The sequence below is a fragment of the Stegodyphus dumicola genome, chromosome 10 (assembly GCF_044657685.1).
Source record: "Stegodyphus dumicola isolate Sdum_Otavi_A_Nest chromosome 10, ASM4465768v1".
Lineage (NCBI taxonomy): Eukaryota > Metazoa > Arthropoda > Arachnida > Araneae > Eresidae > Stegodyphus > Stegodyphus dumicola.
In genome coordinates, this window is record NC_140777.1 from 179,393,388 (window position 1) to 179,414,229 (window position 20,842).

Genomic DNA, 20,842 nt, shown 5'->3' on the forward strand with positions numbered 1-20,842 from the left:
GTGAAGTACCATGTTGTAGTACCATCGAGAGTGGTTTGCATTCCCCCAAAAAACAATGTTTTCTGTGTGTTGGGACTGTAAAGGAAATGAAACCTAAGAGTTGTTGCTCCTAAGGAAAAATTCTGTTTCCGAAAAGTTAGTTTTGAAAACAGAAATTGAAGCAAAGCGCTCAGAACTGACCAATATTCGAGGTACTCTCATGCAACATGATAATGCTTGATCTCACATTTAGATAAATGTCAGACAAAAACTTATTCAGTATAGTTGAGGTGTTGTTTGTCACCTCTCATATTCGTTAGATCTTTCCCTGTTGGATTTCGATCTCTTTAGGCCAATTAAAAATTCTCTGAAGGGTGTGGAGTTCACTTCATTGAAGAGTATCGAACAGCACCTCGATAAATTCTTTGCAAATAAAAACCTAACAACTTTTTTAAAAAGGGAATTTTCCAGCTGCCCGAAAGATGACAAAATGTCACAGAACAAAATATGGTTCAATGAAATTTCCTTATGTTTTCATCACTGCTTTATTTGCATTTGTCATCACGAAACAGCGGAACTTCCCGGATAGCCTAATATTTTCGAATGATTTCCTATTATCCCCCCATTTATATAATAATTGTTGTTGCTTGGTTTTAGTAGCAGTAAAGTGAAATCGAAAGCATATGCATTGATCCATAATTATGTAAAAATTTTTATTTGAGGAAATTATAAATCAATATTTTAAAAAAAATCGAATATTTTTTAAACTTATAAACGCTCTTTTAGGAAAAATAATTTAAATGATGCAGGTCAAATCACATCGCAGAAAAACTGTTATTCGAGAGAGAAAAATTATTAAAAAAAAAAAAAAAATCTGAAAGGTTTCGGATTTTAAATTACGTCCAAACGGGCGTTTTTTTAACGTTTTGTATGTTACCTTTATTTATTAAATATCATGTTCTACGTACTCAAACTATAAAATTCAGTTCAACAGCCATATCGCAAATTAATTTTAAAATGAGCATATCTTTAGAATTTCCGATACACAATCACGTGTGCTGCAGATAATTTTTTTTTCCTTCGTACAGTGTTGCCATTGCTCGCTTTGAAATCGTTTAGTTTTTTAATCAAAAATTCGTTGAAGTGTTACAAAATTTGAAATCGGTAATAAAACAAATTTCAAATTCAAATTAGGGCTTCCACATGCCCATATTCTATGGAAGATTACGTTATTCAAATTTTGATGGCTCTAGGTAGCGTTGTTTTATCACAGTGCGAGAAACATACATACATACATTCATGCAGATTCTTCATTAATTAATTTCTTTAAATATGAGACAGGGCGATAATATATGGTGCAACGATTTGGAAAGTGATACAGCCTTTTAAAGTTTTCGACGCAAAATGCCAAAACGAAATTAGTAGTCCTTCAGGGAAAATTACCCCTTTTGACTAATAAACTATTAACTTTATTAGGCTTTTGCATAAAAATTAATTTTATTTTCCCACACAATTAATGCGAGAACCAACATGCTGAGATCTTCTGGAATCTTCAGAAAGATTTTGAATTCCAAACATCGAACCGTAGAGCCGTTTTCATCATTCGAATCTTTTGAAATCTAACTTAAGAAATCGTTAACCATTTTAACCTAAAACTGTAGAATTGACTAACATTACTGATGCTCATTTGTATATGATTGAAATTTCAATGGTGTCTGAATCTTCCGTATTACTCATGACGACATCCGGCAAAATCTGCCAGAATTTTTAAGTAATTAGTATACTGCTCATACCGTTGGTGAAATAAATTATGATCTTTGCCTAGGATTACCAAGGTACTATTGCGAAAGATACAGTCTTATTGAAAAAGTGTTCATTGTAGCATATTACTGTGAGTGGTTGCGAAAACTGTGAAGGATTGCATAAAAATTACCTGACTTGCTTAGAAGATGGGATAGAAGCTGACTTGACCCCATCCCAAGCTACACAGAAGCTGACTTGCTTAGGGATGGGGAATTTATTTTGAAGGACACTCGCAGAAAATTGACACAAGTCTCCAAGTACGAGCTGGAAGGTTCAGATCATCAACTATAAAATACTCGGATTTAAAATTATTCCCTAAATTGAAAGAGTCTTGCTTGGATTGCAGGGCGAAAGAGTTTCTTCAAGGCATTCAACGGCTGTATAAAAGTAGTGCTCTGCAACGAATAGGAAATCTTCCAAGTAAATCGCAACTGTTTTGAAGAACAGATCACACAAAAGAAATATAAGCAAAATCTGTCTGAAATAAAATTAAGCTGAGATAAAAATATTAGAAAGCATTACTTTTTAGATTAACTTCGTATTTGTACATGTGTGGGCATTACCTGCACCAATGGGCATTATCTGCTCAAAAAGTAACATGACCAGAATAGCAACTGCCAGAAATGAAGCTATATGGAATTTTGTTTGCCGTTGTGACGATAAGCCTGTGTTGGAGAGTTAAGTTACAGTGGTAGTCTGTGATTAAGAACCTGTGGTGGAGAGTTTAAATCGATTAAGTTATTACATGTGTTATATAATTTAAGAAATTAAATTAACGATTAATAAAGAAACGTGAAATAGCTTGGTTTCTATTTCAAATTTCATTTATATTTCAAAAATTAAACTGCAAAAAAGTCACATTTCAAAGCTAGAGAGCCGCAGTTAGGTGTCGGGAAGCCGCCATTTGACCTTGCCTGTTTAACCGAGGTGATCCAGAGATGACGTCGGTGGTTAAATCAAAATCAATCTGCTAGGAATTTTTTTTATAGCAATTTAACTATATTTTTAAGTAGTTTACTTTGAAGAATAGATTCATTTGGTTTATGTAAATTAAATTAGCATAAAAACAAAATGAACACACATCAAAACAGAAGTAACTTTTTTTTTTTTTCTGTTACATTACTCTTGTATTTCGATAAGAGTCTGTGAGAAACAGCAGATTAATGGTTGTACACTTAATTTATTTTTACGATTTAGCAATTTATTTTTAACGAGTGTTTTAAAAATACTCATACATTTTAGACTACACAAAAGTAAACTACATTCTGTTGTGGATAAAAATAATCCTTAAATTATTGCTGTCACTGCTGCTATTCTATGCATTTCCCTTTTTCTTTTACATTTGCTAAAAAATTTTGCTTTATTCTGATGGTTTGTAATAGTAATTTGTTCATGCTTCTACAGTAAACAAATATAGTATTTTTTAGACAAGACCCTGTTAATCCACCCTCTATAGAATTGACTATAGTTTAGTTTAGCAGAATATAACAGTTTTTACTTTTGTTACAAAAAGTGTTTCAAATAGAATTGCAACTATTTTTCAATTGTTTGCAGAACTAGATTATTTCTTTCCTCCTGTATACTTGTTTTTATAGTTATAGTTATTTTATTCATCAATATGAACGATTAAATTTAAAAATTTTACATTTCAAAGAAATTTAATTTTTCTTTTCTTTCGTCATTGTTATTGAACCATAATGATAATATTGATGCAAATAAATACATTAGTAGTTTTTCTGTAGTATATTCTGATCATACAAAACTGTGATATGCTTCTTTATGTAGAGCTTTAAATTAAAATGAAGTGCTCGTAAGAATTTACTTGTAAAATTTCATTTTGTAATACTTGTATTGCAAAATGAATGACAAAATTGCATTGAAAAAAATGAGAAAATACCCGAAATTTTTAACTTAAAACCTAGCTTCAATGCTAATTTTAAGGACTTAAACGTTTGAGCCCTTTACGTTGTTTAGAATTTAAATCATACTATGTTCATACGTGTGTAAGCGGGATTTCAAATTTATATAATATATAGATTAAAGAAGGGGCTCTGAAATTTTTTATTCTCGCAATCTCTTTTGATTAGATGAAATTTTTTGCCACCCTCTCAAATGAATAATGATTCAATTTGTGGAAAACTTCAATTTATTAAAAGTAAGATTTACAGAGCTCACTGAAAATAAAGGAATCATTCTAAAAATAAATATCTTACGTGTCAAAAAAAAAAAAAAAAAAAAGTAAAGAGGCAAAATAAAAATAAATTGGCAAAATTAAAAATAAAAACGAATAAACAAATGTTAATGGTCTTAAAATATGATCTAGAAAAAAGGAATATAATAGTACGTTTAAAATTAAAGCTTCCATTTCTTTAATTATTCATTAAAAGGAAAATTTAAAAATGTTTTTGCAGCCACTGATAATTTTTTTTTTTTCGCAAATGGTGGGCACTTGCCTATAACAGCATTGGCCACTACCAAGGCCAGAAGCGATGACCATTTTATTATAGAGGCACCTAGTAGACGGCTCCTGTTATCTCCTATGAAATGACAGAAAATTTTACATCCATGCCTTCTTCGGGATTCGAACCCGGGCCCGTTGGTAGCACAGTCAGGATCCCCTAACCACTATACCAGGTGCGGCAACAGTGATAACTTTTACGTGACTCTTGCTTTTAGAATACCTGAGTTAAAGGTCATGTAAAAATGTTTAAAATGTGTACTGAAGAAAATATAGGCATGTACCGAGTATGAAAATGTTAATTTTAAAAAACGATATATTGCACAGCTTTCTGAATATGAAGCAAAACCAGTATCATGTTTGTATTCAGTACCACTTATCCAAGAAAAATCTCAGAATTCATAAATAATTCTCAGTCGCTTAGTGTAATTTTCATTCACTTCACGCCATGCATTTCAGTGTCCTTCCACGAAATCATTATTTACGTGATTAAAACTTCCTTCGCTAAACCTTCTGCAGTATCTTAATTGAATAATTTGATAAATTGTAACAAGCAGCAACAAAGCTTGACAACTTAACGCATATAATAATAATAAAAAAAATACCTCGTACTATGCAATTACTAGAAAGAGATTTCCATGAAATTCGAATACATTTTTTTTTGTTTTTGCGTATGTATGTGAGTTTTCGAGGTACTTCAATTCTATCTGTGTTCTTTCAATCAGAATTCTATTTTTCCGTATCTTCATTTTAAATTTTATTCCGTACATTTCTTTGTTTCCATCTCTCTTATTCTTTTATAATTTTCTGTTTCTTTTTATTTCTTTCTCTTCCTAAATTACAATAATTTCAATATTATTTTAGTAGATTTTTTTAAAATTTCAGTCCTTAAAGTAGGTTTTTAAATCTTATGTATCCGTAAACACTTTTATAAGATATAGATATATACAATAATCAGCTTTAACAGTTTGGGATGAGAAAGGAAAGCAAATATATTTACCATATATATTATGATATTTATCACAGTGTACGTATAGTTCTCGATTTATCACTTTAAATATTTTGGATTAGAGGGGAAAAAGGAAAAAAATATTTGTATTTGAGAAAATGATTAAAAGATTTGTCTTGTTTTTGAAGACTCATATTTAGCCCGAAGCCTGAAGTGTAAAAAGTAATTTCAATATTTCAGAAACGTTGGATTTTATTGAAATTACTTAGGTAATTTCAATACAATCTAACATTTTTTAAGATGTTTTGAAAGCAAAAAGGAATTTGCATGAAAAGCGGGTTCAATTACGTAAGCTTAAAGGGATGAAAATGCTCTAAAAACGGAATTAATTGTCTAAATCACAATTATTTAATCAAAACTATGTAAATAAGTTTTCTTCTTTGTAAACATTAAGGAATAAATAATAATAAATCATCTTAATACATTTTTAAATATTAGGCTGTATTTATACAAAATATCAGCAACTGGTGCGATGAGTTGTCACATTGCCGTCAATAAGCATAGAGGCCACTGGTGGCTCCGAACTTAGATATAGAGTGCAGGATTGCCTCATTACACATTTTTTGTTTCAGCATTAGCTTATTTTATCTACAATTTTGTACGTCCAACCAACATGACCTATCGATCTGTTTTAGCAATGTTTGACGGATTTATATGCTAACCTGTCGCCAGATTAGTTGACGTCAGAATGATCATTAAGGTCGAAGCTGGGTAACAACAAGGTATGTCCGTGCTAAACACACACAATCGCATTAATAAGCAATTTTTAAATCTTTTAAGCTGTAGTTTAATCCGTGTATTCATCTCTAATACGGCGATGCTGATGATAAAAAAGCGCTAAAGCATACAGCATACTGGCCTTTGGACAAATAATCGACCATTAAGAATGTCGTTTTGCCACAGTAAACTACGATTTCTGACTCCTGCTATTGTTTGGCTTTCGCTATCTGACACTGGTATCATTTGATTTATAGGATTAGAAAGCTTTCATAATTCGGCATAGTTATATTAGTTGGAGCACCTCTAGCCTTTTAGATAACACTACCGATCGTTCTGAAAATTGCTCACCTTCGCAATACAATTCTGAAAACTGTATCGAACTCAGTACCATATATACCTCAAATTATACCCTTCCTTCAAGTTAACTTAATATTTCATAGTGACCATTTAGTTATTGAAATATGGAATAAAACTCATTGAACTTGTGTAAAGGTCATGCTTACTGAGATATTTGGATAGAAACTTCTATTCTATAAACTAAAAGTAAAAAAATTTCTATTTTATCGTTAAAATAGGAATTTAACATTTACTGTTAAAATATGTTTACCAATCTTACGTTATGCAGATATTATTAATATTACATATTTTTAAACTTGCGAAAGCTTATTTTAAAGCAAAGTTTCTTAAATTATGGTCTCGACCCCAATTTTGGGGTCGCGAAAATTCAGTTCGATAGTTCAATTTGAAGAAACTGCATTTCTAAGAGTTTTAAAGAAATTGCATTAATTGACATTAATGAGATTAATTACCTGTTATATAAAGTTCAAAAGGAATTTGTAAAACTATCGAGCGATTCAAATCTAAAACTTCACAAAATTCCTTGATGAATTCTGAATCGGAGTTAGAACTAGATTTCTCGCTATTTCTGAAATGGCATTAATTGTTCTTCTCTCATTCAGCACCACATATTTTTATAAAAATACTTTTACAGTTTCAACGCTAATTAAAACCAAATGTCGTTCAACGTTGAAGATGCTTTATGTCCAGCAGTCTCAAATATCTTACCAACATTTAATTTGTTCTGCAGTAGAAAACAAGCATATCTCTCTCATTAGAAATTTCTTTAATTTTTGGTTGCTTAAAATAAATCCTAAAACTACTTTTTATACGTATATTGTTTACCAAAAGGTAAATTATTTACAAAAGGCTATTTATTTTTATATCTTTATTTTATATTTAACATTCGGGGTCGCGAAAAAAATCTCAGTGATGGAAAGGGGTCGCGAATGAAAAAAGATTAAGAAGCCCTGTTTTGAAGTATTGCATTTGTAATATATCGGTGTAAACTAACATTATCCGCCCTGGTTTGTGAATGAGTATAATGGCGTTTGCGTTATTTTTATTACATATATCATGTTTATTATTTCAGATATGATATGCAGTAAAAGTATACAAGTGTTAAGTATTTTGTAGTCTTTTAAAATAATTTTCAGAATTACAAATACCGCAGTAAACTTGATAGTGCCTGCAAATGCGTCAAGATAGTTACAAGAACGTTAAGCATTGGTTCTACATTTAACAGTTAAGTAAACTGCATTTACGATAAACAAAGTATTTCAATGTTTTATTTCCTTCATTCTTAGATTGCAAATAACATTTGTGTTTTTATTTAGTTTTTCTGCACAGATATGTAGAATTTTAAAATAAAAGGTGATAAATAGGTTTTCTGGAGTTTCTCAGTAATTGCCGTAAAACCTTCCGAGCACTAATTTTTATTAATTCCAAAATCGCTGTTTAGCACTAAAATCAAAATTATATCTAAAATCTCTCAGTGAAATTGATGAGAATGTTTCCAAATTCTTCGGCTATTTTTCTTGACCATGCAGCAGAATCTAATACTTGAACATCGGGAACTTTTTATAAAAAGTATTTATTTATTTACAAAATTTTTAATAACATTTCTATTTTGTATGTTTCTAGATTTTACACCATAATTTTAACCTTCCGTATCAATACGTTGTGTTTTTGAAGCATTCTACTGTCCACATCGCTTTAAAATATTAACAATCTTCTGATGTGTGGACATTTTCAAATGTAGAGTTTTCTATATAATGGCATTTTTTAGTTTACTATCAAACGAGGATACAAAAAGTTATATTTCTGAAATAAATTACTCTGATTGTAAAAACAAATACGGCAGTTAATAATTATATTTATGTATCCTGTTTCATGAAAATTGCAAAAGCTCCCAATGTTTGTTCCTCTTTTAACATGTTTCCTTTCAAAATTATCTTCCGACTACGCCAAATATGCAGGATAAAAAAAGTACAATTTAAATTAAGGATTATTCATAAAGTAGCTGTGTAAGCGTGACATCCGTCTTCTGTTACTCTCCTGACGGTATTCGAAACCACAAATATCCTTTCAGCTTAACGCATGGAGACAATGGATAAATGTTGTGGTACTGAATATTCTTATGTTAACCACGCTTAGTGAAAATGAAACGTACTCTTTTAGTTCTTTTGTTATTGTTTAAAGAAGCACTCCTATAAAAGTCCAAAAAAAAAAAATGTTTAACAATTTGCGTACAAAGAAAATCATATGAAAGAATACATTGTTTTCATAAATCTGTGATTTAGTTTTCCATGCCATGATATCTGTCAATGACTAGTAGTTAAAAAAATATTGTCTTGTATCCATATTGATTATTGTAGTGACGTTTTTCTAGGTAGTTGTTAAACACTCTGGATTGAAGCGAAATAAAGCAAAAACGCTTTTCTGTTGATTGCTTCCTGTTGAAAAAGGTCATGTATTTTCACATTATTAACAGTTTGTTGATAAGAATTTCTCATCATTTTAGCGTATATCTTAACATATTGTATTTTAGCTTTTTTATACGCATCCTAACTATTATTAGATAAATTATAATTTAAATAAGCAATAGCCCTTAATGCTTTATTTGATATTTCCATTTTCTATTCTAAAAACAGTAACCTTTATAGTTATTTTAGTATATTATAGTTATTTTAGTATATTTTAGTATAGATTCTGCATTGCATCATTTCGAGACTAATCCATGTCGTATGACTCTATAAAACACTGATGATATAAATTGAAATAAAACTCAAGCAGCCAAATAATAATTTTAAGCAGTGTTAATTATCCAATCAAATGCATTAAGAACCAAAACTAGCTCATTCTGAATTAAGGTTTCATCCTGGACACAACTGCACTTGCCTTCTGTACTTCGGCTTAGCTGGACAGCTTTCTTTCTTTCCACCGACAGCGAGGCAGCCGGTCCACTGCGTAGTTAGCATATCGGCCAGGTAGTCCCGCTGACGGAAATAACTTGATCAACATAACACACTTATATATACAAATTGTGCTCAAGACTAGTGCTGGGGGCAATGCAAACAAATGCTGGACGAGACTATAGTGCAGTGATGGAAGAAGGGGGCATTGCGGGTGAGAAGAACAATTTCAGTTACATATTTACAGAGTTATGCGTAGGTGGTTACAAAAGACATCCACAACGTGAACAATAAATGAGTACAGTGCAATATATGAGCAATTAACAAAGTGACTGATAAAACAGTAAAAGTAATATCTAAAATAGGGCTAAATACTAAATACTAAAAATAATAAGAAGTAAAATACTAAAAAGCGAAATAATATATAAAATAAAATAAAGGCAAAACAGTAAAAACAGTACATAAAATAAGGCAAAATACATAATTCAAGGTTTACAGTTCAAGGACATAAGTATATACAGGGAATAAGAAAAGCCGAATAAGCTAATTTAAGATAAAATTAATTCATTACAGGTAGAGAGCACACAGGGGCTGTGCTGCTGACGAGGATGGCAGCTGAGAATTACTCCAGCCTGTCTGAGATTTTGCGTGCAATATTTATGCAATCGCATATGCTTTTCAATGCATTGCGATTTTTGGAAGTAGCTTCGGCTCATGCATGGATGTGGTTTGCTACTAGTTGCTTAAGATGATGTTTGGCAGTCTCTCTGCAAGCGAACAGATAGTGGCCCGGATCTCCTGCCATCCCGCATGAGCAATGGTCGTTTTCGTGTCATCTAAAGCGATGCAGATAAGTAATGAAGGGACCATGACCTGTTAGAAACTGAGTGAAGTGAGACAAGCCACTTTTTAGAAGCCGGCAGACTTTTGGAAAAAATCTGTGAACTCTTCTGCCGGTGGTCTCTGTCTTCCACAGATGTTGCCAACGTTTGAGTAATTCTCTCTCGAGCTCAGCTTTTAAGAACGAGCCCGGGAGAGGTACGTCAAGTGTGCGAACGTGGGGGTCAGTTGCTGCTCTTTTGGCTATTGCATCTGCAATTTCATTACCCAGTATTCCGGTGTGGGCAGGTACCCGCTGGAGTTCAGGCCTATAGTAGTTTGGTGTTCTTAGTAAGAGTTTTTGTATGGCCCTGACGAGTGGATTTTTACTACATGTGCCTTGGATTGCCTGGAGGCTAGAGGCTGAGTCTGACTATATACTGTAATAGTTATTTTCCAGCGCGTAGACAAATGCAGCTTTTAATGCAATCAGTTCAGCCTGAAAAACTGAGTTGTGGTGCTTTGCTGCCTCTGCTTTCGTCTTACAGTAAAGCTATTAAAAATGTAAATATTTGAAATTGGCACTAGTAGTGCGTCAGGTTGTTTGTGGCCGCAACATGTTTACTGAAATAGAAACCGAGATTTAATCTGCTTCGGAGATTTAATTCTGGATCAACATTCTACGCAATAAAAATTTTTGCTGTTCATTATGGATTCAACCTTCTGTGTATCTAGTCCATCAATAAATCTACGTATTTGTACAACCAATTTTTCTACAACATCATTACATCTATGTCTGCTTCTTTACATATCTTCTTAAAGAAATTATTAGAATAAGAAATATTTTATTAAAAGGATTATCCTATCCTAGGAAAAAAAATGTTTAGGGTAATAATTTTGTCTGCTGGGAAGTGGTAGTGAAATATTAAAGCTGTAGAAAATTTTTTCTAAAACGTGTATGAAATTTTGAAAAAATATGTTAATGGAAGAAACAAATAAAAAATTTAATTACTTTCTATTTAATGTTTCAAATAGAACCTTTTAAGGAGTTTTAAACGTATTTAAAACATTAAACCTTAATGATAAATGAGTGCTAAACACACGTTTTGTTCTTCCTACCATTATGTGATTCAAACCGCTGTTAATTAATTATCCATGAAACAAATACAAATTTCTAAAAATCTTAGTAATTTTTTTTAATTCAATCCATTGCAGCCCAAGCGTAGGAATTATTTAATCATTTAATTACAATAATTTAATTTGATTAATCAATAATTTAATTTTATCCTATGTTACTTTACTGAAAGCGCATGAAATTTCTGGAACATCTAGTTTCATTTCAGTCTTAGTTATCATCTTTCGATTAAATACACGCTGTTTCTTTCGTGTGTTTTCATTGTTAAACAAAATTCAAACCTAATTCAGATTAATAATAAACTTTAAAGTAACGCAACTAAACGTGAGAAAATCTACTAAAAATTTATGAATACAAGAACAACAAGTTACAAGAACTAAAATTTACAATAGAACTTGCAAGAGTTACAATCCAATAGTAACTAAATAAATTTACGATTATTATTATTTAACAGATGCCAGGCGATTAACCATCAGGTGATTAGACGACAAGCTTTCCAATACTTTTTAACAATTACAATCCAAATCATTTAGTGCAGAACACACGTCCATATGAGCAACAGTGATGTCCTCTGCGAAGTCACACATAATACATTCAGATGAATTAATCAGTTTAAAACGAAACAAATTATTAGAACTAAGCCAATCGTGTCCGGTCAAAAGTGTAAAGTTGGCCACAGCGGGAACACGGGGTGAGTCCGGGACACTGTGAGCACACTCCAGGGTTTAACACTATAGCAGCATGGGAAGCCACACGACGAAACCATTGTTTTCGTTTGGAATTTCCGTTAATTTCTAACTTAACAGAGTAACGTGGGAGGTCTCTATAAAACTTCTGGAGAATATTAATTCCCTTTTTTGCCAAAACGTTTGCCATCTCGTTACCTTAGAGTGTGATGGTCCCCACTGGAAAGCAACCTTTCCCTGAATCTCTTTCAGAGTTCTGGGCAAGTCTGTCTATGGGAATCCCCATTCTCCTGGTTGCTTTTCAAAGCCTGCAAAGCAGAGATAAAGTCTGAAAAAATCCCATCCTTCTCAAGAGGGGAAAGACGAACAGCAAGTTGTTGCAAGGCTATATAAATAGCTTCAGGCTCTTCATCAAAGCCAAATCCGAAAATATGAGTCAAGTCCGAAAGAAAATTTTTCTGAATTTCAGAGAAATGCTATATATAGTAAAGTCTTGATTGTTAGATATTCCATTTTTTCCGTACATAATATTGTACTGAAATCTAAATACAGTCGCTGTATGAAGGTGTATAAAATTATCTCTAGAAAACATTTTTTATTTATCTAAATTCCATGTTGATTCATTATGCATACTTTCTGTGTGCTTGTTTCTCGAACCAGTGTTTAATGTGAATCATAATGGGCTTAAAAGATATTAAGAAATTATATATATATATATATATATATATATATGTATTTATGTACGCATTGTTTAAAATATAAATCAGTAAAATACTATTTTTTTTTCGTTAAAATTATTTGCAGTGTATTTGAAGTAGCCTTTTAATGTTTTTTAAATGAGGCTCTTAATATTGGTCTTAATTGTTAAATTTCTTTGTTACAGAGTTTTATAATCAGAATAATTTAATACATGAGTAGATCATCTTATGCTGAAAGTTTTAAGAAATTTTGAAATTGAATATTTTCTAAATTTTAAAATTAAATTATAATTTATTTTTATTTAGTTTCAATCTAAAAATATTTTGTCATACTGAATGGTGAAGCTGAATGAATGTTAGCGATAACCGACATCTTAAATATTTGTACTTAAAATTTAGTTAATCGGTCATAATAAGAAAGCAATTTGAATTAGTAAGTAAGAAAGCATTTTGAGTATACCAAATGCACAGTTATTTGCAAAAACATTCTACTGCACGCATTTCAAAATGAAATTTTTAAATGTGTCAAGAATGTATAGTTTCTCTAAATTTTCTGATTATTAAGTTACGATTATATGGAATTTCAGGAAGTTTACAAAACACATGGTACACTTTTTGTTTCTCTGTGTGTGTATGTAAAATACGATATTTTTTCTCATTTGATTGTAAACAATAGTTACCTCTTTCTCAAATACACTGATTTACAGTTCATTCATGGATAACATTCTGCAAATGAAAAATATTCTCTTTATTTAACTTTATAAATCATTTTCCATCACTTAAATTTTCAAGCAAGAGTTTCAGAATGATTTTCGGGCGGAAAAAAAAGGTGTCTATCTGTTCAAAAAAAAAAAAAAAATAAGCTAACCGTAACCTACTTGTCCACATCAACCTGTTACAATTCCAACGCGTTCCTGAAACAACCTTTGGATCATGCGTTTGTTCCCTTTAACGAAGAGTTGTTGGGAAGCCGCGCAGTTGTTCACCTAGTAACGTTCGTGCAGGTAGGTTTCTTCTTTTTCTTTTTTCATTTCATGCTTCACTTTCCACTTTCTCGCGTGGGCTGCAGGATGATCTACTTTCCACGTGACAGCCGGCGATACTGACTTCCGGTTACATCGATTATCTGTCCTGGCACGTTTCATTGCTCGGGGTTTAAATCGGAAGATTCTTAAGCGTAGTTTGTAACTTAGTGCGCGTGCTTTGTTTTAGAATAAATGTGTAATGTATTGTTTCTGATTTACAAACATTTAATTGCCAGATGTGGCGTAAGCTAATTACTCAATTTTCGACACAACTTTTCCTGGCAGTAGCACATTTGCCAAAAACAACAACAACAAAAAAAAAAATTACGTAGCCTTACGAAGAGAAATCTTTGATGTTTCCAGGATACTTACTGTACATAAAAAAAGAAAAATAATAAAAATGACATAGAAATCATAAATAATTCATTTAACTAACTCCCGCTTGATATCCATCATTTCTCCCCAAACAACATTTAAGCATTTTTGAAAACTTGATAACTTTCAATACAGCAGAAAGCTGTAATCACAATTCGATTTTGGGAAACTTTCTTGCGTATTAAAAGTTTGTACACTTTTAAGGGACTATCTCCATTTCTAAACTAGTTCAAGTCCAACTGTCACACAATAAATGTTACGTAAAAGCTAATACGTGAATTATAATTACTAACTTAACTAATCTTTGAAACCAAATAGTCAAGCATATCTGACTTTAATTCAAATTTATCACTTGTGAGAGTTAAAATATTACAGAACAACGTTATCAATTGCCTTGACTTGGCAGTGAACACGAATCTTTTAAGAGTCGTTGAAATTGCAATCTCTGTATATTTTCTAAGACTATATTCGTAGTTATAGACTATATAGTTGTAGTCGTCTATTCGTAGCTGAAGACTTTACAGTTGTAGTTTTCTATTATTTAGTTGAAACCTTTATAGTTGTAGTTTTCTATTCGTTAGTTAAAGACTTTATAGTTGTAGTCTTCTATTCGTAGTTAAAGACTTTATAGTTGTAGTCTTCTATTCGCAGTTGAAGACTTTATAGTTGTAGTCTTCTATTCGTAGTTGAAGACTTTATATTTGTAGTTTTCTATTCGTAGTTGAAGACTTCCTTTCGTAGTCTTCCATTCGTAGTTGTAGTCTTCCATTCGTAGTTGAAGACTTTATAGCTGTAGTCTTCTATTCCTAGCTGTAGACTATAGGCTACAACTACGAAATCACCTACTGACAACCAGCTCAAAATTAGCAAGCTAAACCTTGAGATTCTACTTTTTCTCGAGCATCGAGTTTCCTACGAGCCAACCGTGGTGCGTGGCAGTCAACATATGATCATATGGCAGTCATCCTCATCACTCATACCGTTAAGATCTATTTTCCTAACTGCTAAACTACCCGCTACTCAGATCTGCATAAATCTTTAGAAGAAGCGAACCCGTGGCAAAATAAAGCAACCAGAAATATTAAAATCAAATTTGATAAGGAAATTCAAATATAATGCCACAAATTAACGCATTCATTTAAAGTTAGCATATGCAAATTGGTCATGCAATTTTGCGCTTTAATAATATAAAAACCAATTAACTTAATACACAATTTAAAATGATAATGTCATCCTGAATTCGATTTATGTCAAATGATTTGCGAGAGTTTTAACCTTAACGTTGCAACTTATTTCCAAGCGTTTAAAATCAAATTTAACAACATACCATCCTATTTTGGATACCATTTTCTAACTATCAAAAATGGTTACCCAAAACAGAATTCAAAATCTTAAAAATTCTGAAAAGAATGAGATATTTATACGATAACCAAAAATGATCATCGAAAACGGATAACCATGTATGGTTATCATGTAACTATCTTTTTTACAGAAACGATGCAAAGCTGATTTTTCACTAGTCAAATTGAATTCTAATACGAGACTTCTAAACCGATTTTCTCCCAAAGGTTTTTAAGATTGCTGTTTTTATAAATACATTTCAACCTATAGTTCTTTTCCCCCTGATCCATACCTAATTGCATGCTTCTAACAGAGTACTGTAAAAGAAACCTAGTTTGTATGTATTTACAATATACAGGGTGGTTATAATTAAAGTTCCACTTTGAAATGGTCATAAGAGGAAAACTACCGGACCAAATGTTATCAAACTTAGTAATCTTGTAAAGAAGGTCATGGGAACTTATTTTCCGCAGAAAAAAAAGTTCAAAAACTCACCACCAGGGGGAAAATGGCGTTATATGCGATATTGTTAAACGAAATAAGACATCGGTTTAAAATGTGTTAAATCGCTTCTGAAGCGTGTTACAAAGCATGTTCAATGTGGCGTCCACCATTTTCCGAAAGCAAGTTAAATCGCATTACTGCATTCTCAACAGCAGCTCTTAACAGATCAGGAGGAATGTTACGAACATGTCGTTGTATCGCATCTTTCAATTCCGCCAAATTGTTTAGATTATTTGCATAAATCATTTGCTTCTTCCTGCCATAAGCCAATTCCAAGCCATTTCGGTTTTGCATCACCCCACAAACAGTTTCGTTTTAGAAACGATTAAAAAGGTTTTAAACCGATATCTTCATGTCTTACGGCCGAATTCAGGTTTCAAAAATTACAAGCGACCTGTAAGAAACGATTTCCGGAATGTGCACACTTTTGCAAGTGGTTTGCGACCTCACATTTTCTAATCGCTAATTTGTGGTTTTCACGAATGGATTTCTCTGTTACACGGATGGCGCACTCAACTTTCATCCTTTAAATGGTAATTTTGTTTAGGTCAGTGTTTCTTAAGGGTATACAGCATGTTAAACCAATGTAACCAAAGGTTAAGTTACATTGCGACCCTTATTTCGTTTAACAATATTGCATACAGCGCCATTTCCCCACTGGTGGTGAGTTTTTGAACTTTGACTTTTTTTCATGGGAAGTAAATTCTCATGACCTCATTTACACGATTACCATGTTTGATAACATTTTGCCCAGTAGTTTTCCTTTTATGACCAAAGTGGAACTTTAATTATAACCACCACCCTGTATGCTAAATGCTATGTCATTCGTCAGAATTTTAAATTTAAATGTCAGTACATACATAATTGCATTATTCTGCAAAGCCTACATTCTTAAAATTATTCCCAGTTAACATACGATTTAAAAATTATTAAAAATTACCTTGAGTTTGAACTAGAAATCATTATACGTGCTTGAATAATAACGTTTGATTAATCATTATACGTGTTTGACAGAAAGAGCATTGCACATGCTTTTGTTTGAATTAAAATTTAATGTAATTTTAACTATGATATGCAAAATTTGAAATATTACTTATTTAGAGGAAAGGGTCTGAATAGGTATTTTTGTACTGTTTCTTTAATCATAAACTTATAAGAGCTGATAAGAAATATAAGGAAAAATAATAACTGCAGAGAAAAAAGTCTTTAGAGAAGCAGCAGCATTACACTACTTAACAGTTAATTTTCCAATCTTGATTTATTTTAATAATGGTAATTTCTCCTAATTATAATTGAATTAGGACAGATTACCGTTATTAAAATAATTTAGATTTGAAAGGATTAATTAATCAACGTCGATTGATCTTAAGTATATCCCTGGACAATTAATTGTGTAGGCTTTAGTTTGAGTAATTTCCAAGCATGGGGTGATTTTAATACATCCTCGAGCTAAACGCATAGTTAGAGAACATATCTGATTAATGATGGGATAACAAATTTAGCTAATTGATGTTACTTTATTACACGTCTTCCGAGCAACTGGTTTAGCAACTAGTTTTTAGGAACAAATTTTCATATATTATGCTAATTTGAGCCTGTTTTCTGTATGTAAAAAATGTCTGTCCGTATCATTTTAATGAAATACTTTCATTAAATAATACGCTTCTTTAAGCAAGCCTAAAAATTAAGCTTTATTTTTTAGAAGGAAAGAAATTCCATTTACGAAACTTTCCTTATGATGTTTCAATGATAACTTCTATAATTAACTGTACCCAAAAATGCAACTTTTCTCCTGCTTACTTAAACATATAATTTCTGTATCTTCGTAATAAAAAGAAGTTATTAGAATTTCATTTTAAAAATGGAGGAATTTTTTAAAAAATTTATTTGTTTTTTATTACATACACGGGTTGGACAATGAAACTGAAACACTTAACGAATACAGCGCTCTAAGTTTCAAGCCAACATGTGCAACGCTGAATGACTTCGAATCTTATCAACAGCAACGGACTGTAAGAACTGGATTTTCGGCGGTATTAGAAGTTCCTGACTTTAAATACTGATAATTCGTTTATATAATATGTACTATATTGGAGTTCAAAGAAGAACAAATTATTTGGTTCTTATCTCTTTGGTGTATCTGTTACGAAGCCGACAAATACTTTTTATGTATGGAAAGTCACAATAGTCAGGCTCATGTCTACATACCTAGAAAAGAGAAAACCTTTACCAGATCATTGGAAAGGTAAAAGAAACTGTTCTAAAAAGAATATTAAGGTGTCAAAAAGAACTGTAACCGAAAAACATAAAAAAAACTACAATTCAAATTATGGCAGGACATTACATTTTCCTTAACCTACTCGTTTCTGTAAAAACTGCCTATCGAGAACTTCACATGTTTGATACTGACTGCCGGACAACTATAAGAAAACTACTGACTACAAATGTTCACGCTAAATGCTGGTTTCAGGTAATCAGAATAAACTTTCATAATACCCAAATTAAAATGTGTACTATTCAGCGATGAGTACACTTTCATTGTCTTTCCAACTTCTAGAACATTTTAGATATAGAGGTTTCCATCACAGGCACATTATCCGGACCGTCTCTTGCCCTGAAGGAAATATAAAGGCTGACTTGGTGTGTGGATGCAGTAATCGTGAAAGTCTGTGGGATCGATGACTGTTCCTGACGGTCTCAATGCTATCAATGACTTTCAGTGTAAAATACGTTACTGTATAACAGGATGGCAATGTACCATTGATGACAACAATGGTACATAGCAAAATTGGCAACGAAGTTGCCTAGAGAACATGAAATTGAGCTTGAACGTCTTCTACATTTTGCATAATTCCCTGATATCAACACCGTGAACCTACGAAAAAGAAATTACTTATTATTTTGCTGAAAGAAAAGGCTAAAAATATGTGTAACGATTAAACAAAACTTATGTCGGTCGTGTCCAAGAATCATCGCTACAATATTCATCCCTCCAAAAGAACGCCTACACTATATGAATAAAATATTACACCTCAAATGCAGATGTTTCATTGTCGAAACACTGTATATGTTGAGCAACGCCTGTTCTAATCTCCTAGGGAATTCCTAAAGATAGTTTTGGTTGCGTGGAAATAGTCAAACATCTTGAGGAAATCTAAAACACTCATGTCTTGCACATTCTGCATATATGCACGTTTATGTAAAAAATACATGAAAGTGCACGGCAAAGCCGAAAGTGATGGTCAGAATCTGAAATGTTAACAATTTACCTATGTTTAGCATATTCAGTGAAGAATCTACATGATTATTTTATCTAAAATAAAAAATTCCTGTGTTCATTAATTTAATACGAATTACGATTCATCGAAGGGAGTCAAATGAAGGAATTACATTAGCGGATTTCTGCACTTACTACAGTTTGAAAATATCATAATTGAAAGTAATTAGAATGGAAATTTTAGAAATAACTTTTAATAATGGAATGGCATTTGCTGCTGATATCCTCTTACTTACTGAATTTAGATTAGGCTCAAAAATCATTATTATATATTAGTAATTTCGAAATTTTTTGTTCTACAAAAGTATTAAAAGAAGCATTTCTTTAAAAGGCATCAACGGGCCAAAAGTAAAATGTCAGGGTCTAATTGTGTTAGCTCCTCTGACATCCTAAACTATTCAGAATAAATTTTTGCTTTTTTGCGCATGAAAAATTCAGTTGAGGAAAAAAGACGTTAAGCCCTAAGTGAATTAATTACCTCTAAATTAAATATATTTAAAAAACTTTCGTTTTAAAGAAACTCAGAACGTCGTTCCAGAAGGTAAACAACTGATTGCAACCATCCTCTTCTTCCTTTAATTTGTAGCTTTGCTAAGAAATACTTTGATTAGTATGAATTAATGACTGCTTTGATTGCTTAAAATTCATGGAGGAATTCCTTCCACTGAAATGCCCACATTTTCTAACTGTTCAAAGAAGTAAAGATACATTATCTCATGTCTTTACTTCTTTAACAATGAGAAACTCTTTTAGTGTCCATATTTGAAATGTTTAAAGAATTTAAATGGTTCCATTCTTCACTGCTATCACGATGATTCTCTTTACCTATACAGAAGTACAGGACTGCCTGAGCTGACTTTCTTCCTACTTCCCGATAATATAAACAGAATTTAAAATTAATTAAGCGAATAATTACATATGACAACACGACAAATGCAACGTTCGGGATTTTCTACCTGTCTATATTCGTTATTCCAAGAAGTATCATGTTTCTCGTCCCCCCCTTTTTTTTTTCTTCGGCTGATAGTTGGTTAGTTACTGCAGAAATGCAATGGTATAAAAATCCTTCCAGACGCACATGGTAACAGGAACTTCCAATACTTGGAAATCTATTCTTCCCGATTGTTATAGTTCACCCGTACCATCCTGAGTATACGGCTAAAAGAACAGTTACATCCGTTTGGTTAGGAACTCGAACCTTTTTCTGATCGGTATTAGATCGATAAGAGTTTTATTATTCTATAGCGGATGCTAGGAATAAGGTGTGGTCATAATACGCAGGCGTGGCTTGTAAGTGGATAGCTGAGCTTCCTTGGCAGCAAGTAAAAAGAGCAGATATCTGCAAAAAATACTGTTTAAGTGTTTATTTTTATATCTTTAGATGATTATTGCATCAATCCCTAGGTTTTGAAAATTTTGAATTATCTTTTTATCATCGAGGTAAGAATTTTGCATTTCGAATATTATGTGCAATTTACTGTCACATATATTTTCAAGTATTTTCGAATGCTTTATTTCTTTTGATAGTTTTATGTTTTCTTCCTATGTTTGAGGAGTATCTTGATTTCTGTTAAATCTTCTTTATGTAGAATTATTTATTGTTAATTTAATAACATTTTATTCTTTTCACTAACTTTAAGAAAACTGTGTTAGGCAAGTTTTTAAGAAACGATTAAATTTCATATGTTCACTTATTTTACAAGAACCTAGTTCAGTTCTTTAATTTTGCAAAATGTTAGAAACTTATACCTTATTGAGCAGT

The 20,842-nt window shown here is 31.9% G+C and overlaps 1 protein-coding gene across 4 annotated transcripts in view; it reads left to right on the forward strand.

Moving 5' to 3' along the window:
* The window catches only part of LOC118187325 (ets DNA-binding protein pokkuri-like), a 132,410-nt gene that overhangs the window by 44,515 nt on the left and 67,053 nt on the right, over positions 1–20,842 (forward strand). The window contains exon 1 of one of the 4 annotated variants that reach the window (XM_035357628.2): positions 8,751–8,773. The exons of the other annotated variants lie outside the window; for them this stretch is intronic. The gene's annotated coding sequence lies outside the window, so the exon portion shown is untranslated. Of the gene's footprint in view, positions 1–8,750; positions 8,774–20,842 lie in introns of those variants that run through there. 4 annotated transcript variants of the gene reach the window in all.